Here is an 8,406-nt window from a genome sequence, read left to right on the forward strand (position 1 = left end):
AGTGTCCTCCTGATAACCAGCCATGATGTCCTTATTGTGTCGGGTTATCTTCTCATACATGTAGTGTCCTCCTGATAACCAGCCATGATGTCCTTATTGTGGTCGGGTTATCTTCTCATACATGTAGTGTCCTCCAGATAACCAGCCATGATGTCCTTATTGTGCCAAGAAAAACAGGCCTAAGCAAACAGAGGTAATATGAATAAGGTACAGAGATATATGTGATGGTTGTGTTTGATGCAATTTGGTGATTTTTTTTACCCCATTGATAATTTTGGTAAATCATCATATAGAGTAAGCTATACTATATAGAGAACATCTGTATCCGGTCGGGCTTTGTATACCCAGATCACCTTCTTTGCCTTTAAATAATTTGACTCTTAAGACGTTCTCAGAAAAGCTCAATCTCACTTTTTTTTACCTCTCGTTGATTTTTTCTTTTGGTGTCGGCAAAATTTTAAGACCCCTTTGCAATTTTTTTTTTATTAGGTCTTAACTTTAAGTGCTTAACATTATCAGATTGATTTTTGTAAAAACACACGCTGAAAATCTTAACGAGGGACAATATAAGTGACACTATTTTATTGTCACCAAAGTGGCAAATATGCCGATGTAATCTGGTTCCAATTCACATTACCCCAAGAAGATATTTTAAAACTGAAATGTTGATCTCTGTAATCAATTTTATATAAAACTACCCGATGACATCACAGAGCCATAGTGGGCAGGAAATGTAAATCTTCTATAAGTGCTTCAGCTGTACTTCAAAAACCAACTTCAGTTGCCGGATACGAGTGCCGAGGTCATGTGACTGTCCAAAAAATTACCAAAATGTCAAAACAAGTTCAAAACTTACTCTTAAAGAATTTGTCTTGTCAAAAGCTGCCATATGTTCTGTACACGTATGTAACCAATGATGTCACTGCTATAAAACTGATCCAAAGCGAATAGGAATGAGCTGCAATACCAGGCACATCCCCTACACTGTATATGTGATTCAATAAAGAGGCAAATGCACCCAAACTCTGCGACCTCTCCAACCAGATCATCTGTGAGGGTCCCGGGTGTCAAGATCCCGAATATCACATACTGAGTAAGTAACAAAATCTTTTCAATCTTTAGCCTGCCTGCTAAATCCCTGTACTGTGACATCACTGTGTATTATCCTGTACTGTGACATCACTGTGTGTATTATCCCTGTACTGTGACATCACTGTGTGTATTATTTCTGTACTGTGACATCACTGTGTGTATTATCCCTGTACTGTGACATCACTGTGTGTATTATCTCTGTACTGTGACATCACTGTGTGTATTATCTCTGTACTGTGACATCACTGTGTGTATTATCCCCAGGGCCGGCGTCAGCGCACGGCATAGTCGGGCAAGTGCCGGGGCCCACAGAGCCTCTGGGGGCCCCCCAGCACTTGTCCGCCCCAGCACTTGCCTGTCCCGATTTCAGCACATCGGCGTCCGACGGACGCTGATGTGCTGAATACATAGACGATTAAAGCATGAACTGTGAGCGCAGCTCCTGCTTTAAAGTCGCGGCCCGGCTTGCGTGTGTAGGCTGCGCTCACAGTTCCTGCATTAATCACTATGTGACTGGAGTGAGAGAGCGGAGAGAGGAGCGTCGGGGGAACGATGGAAGGTGAGTGTAAGTGTTTGATTTGTATTATGTTAAGGTGGAACATAATGAAGGGGGCCCATGAAACTGGGGGGCAAATGAAGGGGAGGGAATGGCATGACACTGGGGAAGATGAAGGGGGTGGGGAGAGAACGGCATGAAACTGGGAACAGAGATGGAGGGGGCCAATGAAACTGGGGGGCAAATGAAGGGGAGGGGGGAATGGCATGACACTGGGGACAGAGATGGAGGGGGCTCAATGAAACTGGGGAGGCAAATGAAGGGGAGGGGGGGAACGGCATGACACTGGGGCAGATGGGGGGGTGGAACAGCATGACACTGGGGCAGAGACTGGGGACGTGAAACTGTGGGCAGATGAAGGGGGAGAATGTGATGAAACTGGGGACAGAGGTGGAGGGGGGGACATGAAACTGGGGGCAGAGGAAAGGTGTATATGAAACATATATATATGAGAGATGGAGGGGGGCATATCATTTACGGGTGACTGTAGGAGGATTATACTCTGTGGGAGCACATGATAAATGAATGAGTGGGTGGAGCCAAATTTGCCGCTGCGCGCAGAGCGCGCCGCACATTTTTCCCCTCTTTCTATTCTTTAAAAGTTGGGAGGTATGACGTTGGTGACGTCACTTGCTTCATCTGTAACGCACAGTGTCTCGACTCCCCTGCCTCCTTTACAAGGGGGCCCACTGAGGCTCTGTCGCCCAAGGGCCCATAAAAACCTGGAGCCGGCCCTGATTATCCCTGTACTGTGACATCACTGTGTGTATTATCTCTGTACTGTGACATCACTGTGTGTATTATCTCTGTACTGTGACATCACTGTGTGTATTATCTCTGTACTGTGACATCACTGTGTGTATTATCCTGTACTGTGACATCACTGTGTGTATTATCCCTGTACTGTGACATCACTGTGTGTATTATCTCTGTACTGTGACATCACTGTGTGTATTATCCCTGTACTGTGACATCACTGTGTGTATTATCCTGTACTGTGACATCACTGTGTGTATTATCCTGTACTGTGACATCACTGTGTGTATTATCCCTGTACTGTGACATCACTGTGTGTATTATCCCTGTACTGTGACATCACTGTGTGTATTATCTCTGTACTGTGACATCACTGTGTGTATTATCCCTGTACTGTGACATCACTGTGTGTATTATCCTGTAAATTATCCATAATTGTAGACATCTGTGTGTATCATCCCTATACATCACTTTGTGTATCACAAAGCAGCCACTTCTCTTCTTGATGGTAAAAACATCACAATTGGTGGTGTCGGTGATGGGGGGAGTTAGATTTTTGCTACGGGCCGCTCTCTTCTTTCTATGCCACCAGTTTAGAGTCTCACTGCAATCCATCTATTATATCAGAACATATAAATAACACAAAGCAGTCTCAGCAGCGGCCTCATATAGGAGAGGGTAAAGGTGATTTTCCTAAAGCAAGCTTCCCCCGTGTTTTAAATAAAAATACACCGAACAATAAGGCGGCTATAAATTGTATCACAAAGTGAAAAATTCACCCCCAGTTATAATAAAACATTACTGACCTAAAATATATGAACACGCCGCGCACGCATTTAAGAACGTACACGGACAAAATGCATCTCTTAAACTGGATGGAAATACATTATGTATAGGGATAAAAATTCAGGAACTCCTCGACAATAGGCGAGTTCCTTTAGCGATGATGAATGAGCCACCTAAGGCGTATCATTTAATTTCAATAAGGAAAATAGTAAAAAAAAAAAAAAAAAAACACCCTGTGAAACATCGCCGGCTGGAAATGTTAAAAATAACTGGATTGTTAACAAGAATTATGACTCATTTTGTACTATTAGATTTGGTCTATATGGATTCGCGGGGTACGGCTTGTATAAATATGCACGGGGCTCATTTGAATACGCCATACATATTTCTGACAGGTAATCTACGAGAATGACAAAGGCCTACGGGGCATCTCCGAGAGTCACCGCATGGACTGATCCATTGGGCTTACACTAGACCAAAATTTCATAGAAATCGAATTCTTATTTGAGTCTCCCCAATGGATATGATGGCTATTTTTGAAAAATGTATTTGATCTTTTTGAAGGATTTCTCCTATTAGGCTATAGGCTAAACCGGCAGGGGGACAACCATGGGCCTCGTCCATACTACCAATACATTCCTATACATTTGTATCAATAAAGGTCAAGACGGAGGGGAGATGAAGCTGCAGACCTATGCCCATCCCTCCCTCTCATGGTTTTCTCATAAGACTCATGACTGTACCAGCCCATGAAGTAGTCTGGGGTATGAACTAATTCTATGGTTCTGAATCTAGGATCTGATTTCGTTAAAATGGAGTCTATCAACGGACCCCAGCCTATCAACCCAGCCCCATTGAGAGATAGGTTAGGGTCACCTGAATCAAACAGTGTTTTCCCATTGGTTCAACTGACGCTAACTAGAGATGAGCAAGTAGTATTCGATCGAATACCTCGCTGCCATAGGAATGCGCGTAAGCGGCCGAAAAATATTCGATGCGCTTAACCCCTTGGTGATCGGCCGCTTACACGCATTCCTATGGCAGCGAGGTGTTTGATCGAATACTACTCGCTCATCTCTAACGCTAACCGATCTATCTTCGGGTCTTGGTTGATTTGCTGGGTTCTGGTGACACACTCCCTTTAAAAGATCTGCATATTGAGTCTTATTCAATTCTGAGGGCCTAAATCTGAGTTCCTTCTGAAGGTCTGAGTTTTGGCCACAAATTCATTTTTGGGGTCTGGATCTTGGATCAAAATTAATTTTTTGGGTCAGAGTCTTGATTCTTCGGATTTATTTGGTGGGCATCTGGGTATGGCATCTGAATTCTTTTCAAAGTGACCGGTGATCTGACCTGTAGATCCTTCAAATGATCGTCCATGGCTGGCCAGCAGTAGACTTTAGTCGGCAATGTTGGATATTTTTTTGACGGCTGTGAACCTACCCTAAAAGGGATATTCCATTAAGAGCAAGTTATGTCCTATGAGAGTAACTTGCTTACTAGTGGGGGTTTGATTATTGGAACCTTCACAATTAGAAGAACTACTTTGCACCCCAGTTTTGGACAGGATGGGCAACTCGTACCTCTCAATTTATTTCAATGGGTTCACCAAGCACGTGGCTATCCCCAACAGTCCTTTGCAAGGGATGGTGTATGGTACCTCTCCTGGTGCTCCATTCAGATATTTGGTGGACCCTCACCAAACCCCCTATCCAAAGAAACTTGCTGTGACTGGTGGTCTATATACGGTCAGTATAAGAAGAACCATTATTTCCAGGGGGTAACTTGTAACAGGGCTGGTGTCAGTGGCGTAACTACTGGGGTAGCAGGGATAACGGCTGCCATAGGGCCTGGGACATTAGGGGCCCAGCGGCAGCTGCTACCACTACGTTTTGTTTTTTTTAATAGCCAGAATCGAGCCCTATTTGTTACCGATCCTGGCAGTGGCCGGGATCAGTAAGTGAAGCCACGGGCCCCACAAACATCATTATTATACTCAGGGGTCTTTTCAGACCCCCGGGTATAATGATCAGAGGTCCAAGGGAGGTAAGGGAACATAAAAAACACTGCTGCTTACCTCTCTGGGCATACATCCTGGGTCATGTGATGTCCCGAATGTCATTGAAGATGGCTGACACCATCAAGGACTGCAGGGGAGTCGAGGATAGGTAAGTGACAGTGTTTTTTATGTTGGTACCCCCCTTTGGTATCCGATTATTATACTCTGGGGTCTGAAAACTCCAATACTGTGTGCAGGGGACACTATGGGACATAATACTGTGTACAGGGGCCACTATGAGGCATAATACTGTGTGTAGAGGTCACTTTGGGACATAATACTGTGTGCAGGGGCCACTATGGGGCATAATACTGTGTGCAGGGGCCACTATGGGGCATAATACTGTGTGCAGGGGCCACTGTGGGGCATAATACTGTGTGCAGGGCCCACTATGGGGGATAATACTGTGTGCAGGAGCCACTATGGGGGATAATACTGTGTGCAGGAGCCACTATGAGACATAATACTGTGTGCAGGGGCCACTATGGGGGATAATACTGTGTGCAGGGGCCACTATGGGGGATAATACTGTGTGCAGGGGCCACTATGGGGCATAATACTGTGTGCAGGGGCCACTATGGGGGATATAATATCATGTGCAGGGGCCACTATGGGACATAATACTGTGTGCAGGGGCCACTATGGGGGATAATACTGTGTGCAGGGGCCACTATGGGGGATAATACTGTGTGCAGGGGCCACTATGGGGCATAATACTGTGTGCAGGGGCCACTATGGGATATAATATCATGTGCAGGGGCCACTATGGGACATAATACTGTGTGCAGGGGCCACTATGGGGGATAATACTGTGTGCAGGGGCCACTATGGGGGATAATACTGTGTGCAGGGGCCACTATGGGACATAATACTGTGTGCAGGGGCCACTATGGGGCATATTAGAGAGCGCAGGAATGCGCGGGGGGGGGGAGGTTAGTTGGTCGTGTGTGTGTGTGTGTGGGGGGGACGCATGTCAAAAGTTCGCCACGGGGCCCTGTCATTCCTACTTACGCCACTGGCTGGTGTGACCTACGCCCCTAGTGGTGGGTACAGGGAGCAACAACCCTTCTAAGAATCCACTCTATCCTCTCCAGGGTATGGCAAAGCCCTGCCTTTCAGAAAATCCGAACAATGCCTACACAGATCCTCTCCATCCTAAACCCCTCCATAATAGTAAATCATCCCAATAACAACGCGCGATAGCGGCTTCCTCCGCATTAGCCTTTACATCATTAATTAAATTAATGAACAGACGAAACCCCCTATCATCCCACGTAGGAAGCGGTAACATCTCCCCTATACATTACCTTGTTATCAGGCCATGGAAAAATCCTTTATCCCGAAAAACCACATAAATAAAAAAAAAATAATAAAAAAAAAATTCAGTGTCATTTAAAAACGCTTAAACCGGTTATGTTTTTCCGCTTCCTACGAAGATATTTTCGACAGGTAGGCCGGCGGTCCTGCGCTCACTTTATCATAATATTCCCATACATCAACATTTCACAACGTATTATATGCACAGTGTATTTCAGGCACTTGATAAATTTTGTCCTTATGTAGCCGGAGCACCCCTCAAATATTTTGAAAGTAATAAATTGCTATAATCAAATCTAATTTTTGAAAAAATACCTGTGGGAGCCACAAACAAAAAAAAAAAGCGCGTCTTGTAAAAGAACATGATAAATAACAGGGGAGGCGGTAGTTTATTATAATCAGTTTGGCATTGAATTACAAAATTAAAATTATATAGCCCTTGATAAGTAACCCGGCCCATGTAGACGATCAGTGGAATTATGTTGACTTATTTTGCATTTCATAAGAACAGTTCAAAGAAATATAATGGGGAAAGGGAAAGATTTATCGCAATGGACCCTGCGAGGAAAAAAAAAATTGCAAAAAAAAAAAAAAAAAAAATCCATTTATTTTTGGTTTAATAAGAAACCTGGCAGAAGAATGATTTGCTTAGAACTCATTAGACCTAAAACAGGTTTGAAGAGAGCTAATGTACCAAGAGGGACGTCAAGAGAGGACGGGAATGAAATTGTATCAACGACGTGGTGGAAGAGAACGCTGCAACGTATGACGATGGCGGACGTTTGTATTGAAAGCACAGGGGGCGATGTGGGGTAGGGGAGTCAGTGGCTGTCATATAGGCGCTCATCCCCAAGACCCATAAAGAGAACGCCCCCGGTTGGGAACGCATCCGCAGCGCTTTGAACAGAAAGTTCACGGAGTTTCTGTTGCAATTATATCGACAGGAAAGCCGCCGGCGTTTCTGTAGATATAATTGACATGCTGATTTCCGGTTTTGGAAATCGCTGCGGTTTTAAAGGGATTCTGCCATTAAAAAACTTTTTTTTCTAGGTAACGCGTCGGAATAGCCTTTAGAAAGGCTATTCGTCTCCTACCTTTGGAAGTGATCTCCGCCGCGCCGTTCATTCGAAATACCGGTTTGTACCGGTATGCTAATTAGTTCTCTGGCAGTGATGGGGGCGTTTCCATTGCTGCTCGAAAAATGACTCCAGCGCCGCCTCTGTCTTCTTCTGCATCCTCCCCTTTCTTCTTTGGCTTGACGTCGGTCGCCTGCGCAGTACGCTCTGTTTGGCGAACTTCGCCGAACGTACTACGCATGCCCACGCCCATAGTGCCGACACCGTAATTTCGCGCATGTGCACACTGCGCAGGCGTCCGACGTCAAGACAAAGAAGGAAGGGGAGGATGCAGAAGAAGATAGAGGCGGCGCTGGAGTCGGTTTTCGGGCAGCAATGGGGACGCCCCCATCGCATCTCCTGCGCTGGGGCCCTCCCCCATCGCTGCGAGAGAACTAATTAGCATACCGGTACAAACTGGTATTTCGAACGAACGGCGCGGCGGAGAGCACTTCCAATGGTAGGAGACGAATAGCCTTTCTAAAGGCTATTCCGACGCGTTACGTAGAAAAAGAAGTTTTTTAATGGTAGAATCCCTTTAAGCGCAAAGTGTGCATGGCACTCACATGAATCCCATCCACTTTGCCTGTACTGTATAATACCGTGATTTTTCCTACAGCGTTGGCAAATCGCAGCGTTTCCAGCCCGTGGGGCCCCGAGCCTAAGGGTCAGTTGTTTGTATAGGAAGCCAATTGACCTATCATTATATATTTGGCATGTGGGAA

General features: G+C 45.2%; 1 protein-coding gene across 1 annotated transcript in view; it reads right to left on the reverse strand.

Annotated features, from left to right (window-relative positions):
* Positions 1–8,406, reverse strand: part of USH2A (usherin) — a 514,207-nt gene that overhangs the window by 423,048 nt on the left and 82,753 nt on the right. The gene's annotated exons all lie outside the window — the stretch shown is intronic.

The sequence above is a fragment of the Leptodactylus fuscus genome, chromosome 3 (genome assembly GCF_031893055.1).
Source record: "Leptodactylus fuscus isolate aLepFus1 chromosome 3, aLepFus1.hap2, whole genome shotgun sequence".
Lineage (NCBI taxonomy): Eukaryota > Metazoa > Chordata > Amphibia > Anura > Leptodactylidae > Leptodactylus > Leptodactylus fuscus.